General features: G+C 43.6%; 1 protein-coding gene across 1 annotated transcript in view; it reads right to left on the bottom strand.

The window, feature by feature from the left end:
* Nucleotides 1–4,362, bottom strand: part of EEA1 (early endosome antigen 1) — a 133,958-nt gene that overhangs the window by 65,270 nt on the left and 64,326 nt on the right. The gene's annotated exons all lie outside the window — the stretch shown is intronic.

The raw sequence follows: 4,362 nt of genomic DNA, 5'->3' as shown, positions 1-4,362 counted from the left end.
GTACGATATGTAAAATCCACTTTAGACAAGCTCTTAAAAGTGAAAAGGTTGTTTTTTGTTTGTTTTTTTCATAACAAGACACCCTTATAAATGGGAATGAAACACTGGGATATTTGTACTTTAATAAGACTCAGTGATTCAACCATACCCCCTTTCCAAATAGTTCCAAATATTCAGATGTCAAACATTGACTCAATGACAATCTAACATTCTGACCCTTTCTCATTTATATTCAACATTAAGAATTTATATGATAATCTGCCTGGCTACATAAGTCTTCTCTCCCCTTTACATTATACTTCTGATTCAAAAGTTTCCAATCTAAAAGAGGAAGGTAATAGCAATAGTAAAATTAGGCCATGTTGCCTTCAAAACTCCTTTACCTATAACTTTTTAAATTTATTTTCAATTGCTTCAATAAAATCAACTTAGAGTCATGCCAGTGATCATAAATTGGTATTAATTAGAAGTGATGCAGATTTAAAGGGTTATGTCATATCTAGAGTAATATGGGTTTTTGGAATCCTGACAAATTTTCTTCCTTTTAGGCAAATGAAAATTCTTTGACCTTCTAACAAAAGGAAACAACTGAATCAAAGCTGTTGCCAAGAAACTGACCCAAAACATTACTCAAGAAGCAAGTCCAAGAAGGAAATAAAAGCAATAAATTACAATGGCAACTCTTAGGGATATTTTCTATTAGAGTCTCTTTTAATGAGTATGTTAATATCTATTTTCCAATCAATCTCTTAAGTATTTGGAAGCTTCACTTAATGAAATAAAACTGAATCCATCCAGATGAGCATATTCTCAAGGATTCGTCTGTTGCCAGTGTAAATTGTGTTCTACAAAGGGATCATAACGAAAGCTATCCAAGGAGCCCTGCATGGGAGACTGTGGCGTGGCAAGACTTATTCCCGTGGAAATAGATTTCTGGGTTTCCAATGTCCAATCTCCATCCGTCCTGCCATGGCAAAAGTCCAACCGTGTCTTCAGCAAGGAAAAAACAAAGACCAGCGTCCAGAGTTTCTGTTTCATTTTAAAGCTTATTCCTTTGGAGCCACGTGGTCTGCTCTGGGCCCAGTTGTCTGCTAGACCTGCATGTGCTCCCATGTTCCTGGGTGAGAGAAGGAGCTCTTCTTTGTCCCCTGGGATTTTATTATCTCAGACTTGGGAAGAAACAGGAACTTTATCAAAATAACAATCAACTTCCCAAGCATTTGTGGGCTTTGGATGCGTCCACCCCCTGACCTATCCATTGTTTTCCCAGGCTAGACTGACAGGCCTTTATGGTCAAGCACCTTCCCCTGCACCACTTTGACTTCTACTGCACATGGGATTACATCCCCCTGCTCATGCCCAGTCTGATACCTGAGCTGGGAAGGGAGGTTGCTAATCCTTCGCAGGGTAATACTATGATTCCCCGGAGTGTCTGAAGCTGTAGCTTCCTAGTGAAGCAAACAGACTCAGTGTCCAATTCCCTCTGATTTCTCCTTTTATCCAGCTACTACGCTAGCACTCCTATGCTAAATGCAATGGACTCCCAGAAAAAAATGTCTGGGTTTGTGTCTTGGCTTTGTCACTTAAACTTGTGGGGACAAAGCACAATAATGTGCTAAGCCCCAGTTTTCATAATTGTAAAATAAAATTAATAGTAATAATACCTTATCGACCTACTTTGTAAACTTTATATGAGGACTAAGTAAGACAACATAGGTAAAAGTGTTTTATAAACTCAAATAGGCTACAAAAAATAGCTATTTAGAAAGAAGAAAAGAAAACAATGATGACACATTAAACATCCATTTGTTAATTCCAGGGCTAGTGCACAATTTCTGTTAATCAAAGCATCGAGTAGTCACATGAATCCATAAATCTATTGCAAGGAGCTCCAGGTACTTCTTCTGTATCATCTCATTACAAGAAAAGTACTACTCCTACTTCAATAATGAAACCAGTTGAAAAGTTGTGTGTATGGCCAGTTTCAGTGTCATATGCACACCAGTGCTCCATCCCATCTTTGAGCAGGATTACCGATATCTGGGAAGTGTGTGCCTACTGAGGCCAGAGGTGAGAGTCCAGATTTGTATTTCGCTATTTCTGTACTATCTGCTTAGCAATTGCAGAAAACATCATTATTCTTCTTTCCTCTGTTATCTTTACAGACAGAGTAAGTGTCCAAAGGGTAGAGAAAACAAAGAAATGCCAATAAATATAGTGCCACAAACTTAGAGGTCGTTTCCAAGGTAAGCTTTTTTTTTTCTCTGAGAAAGAAGATGCACAGGTCAGTGGGCGGTTTGCTTGTCTCCTGGGTCCTAGTGAAACAATTCGACTGACTTGTAAACAGGCACCATGCCACTGAGCCATATGGGTGCACAGAGATGCTGCCAAGTGACCATGTAGGAGAATCAGAAGTGTTTGTTGAGGGCAGCAGTCCCAGTGTGGGACATCCAAACAGCTGTCTGCCCTGAGATTCATACGCCTGTGGTTAAGGGGATGTGACATGGTTAATCTATGTTGGATTAATTTTAAAACATAAAAATCAGCCTCTTTGGCCCCACATGGTCAGCTGGGGACACGGGTGAATCATCTAACATACTCTCCTCTGTGTTTGCCTTTCTTCCCCTAAAAATCATGATGCATTTCTATTTAATGGCTTTCCAAGGTGTCTAACCACATTCCGTGATACTGATCAAATGTTTGAAAAGAAAAATAGTCTCCATAAATCCCAGAAATCTACATCCTTAATCTGAATTTTTGAGAAATATGGCCATATTTATCCTTGTAAAGATAAGAATCATTTCAATGAAATGCTGGTAAACTTATTTTAGTCAAGAGGTCAAGCCAACAGCTGAACCACACTAAGAAATTTAGTTAGAGAAATAAATCAAATCAGTTTAGGAAGTTTACAACTATAATAATTTATGTACGTTTAAAATTTGGAGTCTCTAAAAGCTTTACTTAAAATTGGAGTGAAGGCTTGCTCCTTGAAAGTTTTATGTAGAACCATCAAAAATTTCATTTAGATATTCAGTGAGCAAAACACAGGCTAAAACATTTTCAGCTGTAAAAAGGAAATTAGAGAAATGGCAGGTTTTTCTCCCAGGTCTATAAAAGCATTATAAGGAAGAGCATTTCTTTTGGGGGCAGCATCACTATAGGTCAGAGAATTGGCCATAAATATATTTCAAGGCTGGAGAACTATGTATGTTGTGCTTGCATGTGCGCGCACACACACACACACACACACACACGCACACATATACATATATATATCTCTATATACTAGAGGCCCGGTGCACTAAATTTGTGCACTCGGGGGGTCCCTCAGCCCAGCCTGCACCCTCTTGTAGTCTGGGAGCGATTGGGGGATGTACAACTGACGGCTTAGGCCCACGCCCTGCTGGGAGCAGGCCTAAGCCGGCAATCGGACATCTGTAGAGCTGCCACAGAGGTGGGAGAGGCTCCCACCACTGCTGCTGTTCTCGCCAGCCGTGAGCCCGGCTTCTGGCTGAGCAGCGCTCCCCCTGTGGGAGCGCACTGACCACCAGGGGGCAGTACCTGCATTGAGCGTCTGCCCCCTGGTCAGTGCGTCATAGCGACCAGTTGTTCCATCGTTTGGTTGATTTGCATATTGGCTTTTTATTATATAGGAGATATATATATATATATATATGCCGCGGACGCGGGAGAGGCTCCAGCCACCGCCACTGCGCTCACCAGCCATAAGCCTGGCTTCTGGCTGAGCGGTGCACCCCCTGTGGGAGTGCACTGACCACCTGGAGGCAACATCTGCCCCCCTGATGGTCAGTATGCATCATAGCAACCGGTCATTCTGGTTGTTCCGCCTTAACAGTCGCTTAGGCTTTTATTATATAGACTAGAGGCCCGTTGCACGAAGAGATTCATGCAATAGGCCTTCTTTCCCCTGGCTGCCAGCACCAGTTTTCCTCTGGCACCCGGGACCCAGACCTTCACTTTGGCCACCGCCTTCCATCTTCGCTCTGGACACAGTCTTCGCTGCGGCTGGAGCCTTCAGTCTTTGCTCCTCGCTCCAGCAGGAGTCTTCAGTCTCTGGCCAGAGCTGCTCCTGTAGCTCCTTCTGCCCCCACCGTCCCCCTCATAGCTTGATCGCTGATTCACCTGCAGACCTCGCCAACGGGGTCCTGGGTTCCAGGGGTCCACCTTGCCTGCAGCTTGGCTTTCCGATCACAATCACGGGCCGCAGGCAAGGTGGCTCCTGAGTCCCAGGGTGCTGCCTTGCCTGCGGCCAAGCTTTCCGATCACCATCAGGATCACGGGCCACAGGCAGGGCGGCTCCTGGGTCCCGGGGTGCCGCCTTGCCTACGGCCGGCTTTCCGA

Source organism: Myotis brandtii, unplaced genomic scaffold (genome assembly GCF_000412655.1).
Source record: "Myotis brandtii unplaced genomic scaffold, ASM41265v1 scaffold504, whole genome shotgun sequence".
NCBI classification, from domain to species: Eukaryota; Metazoa; Chordata; class Mammalia; order Chiroptera; family Vespertilionidae; genus Myotis; species Myotis brandtii.
Note: the sequence above shows the minus strand (reverse complement) of the source record. Positions and strands in the feature narration are given on the sequence as shown.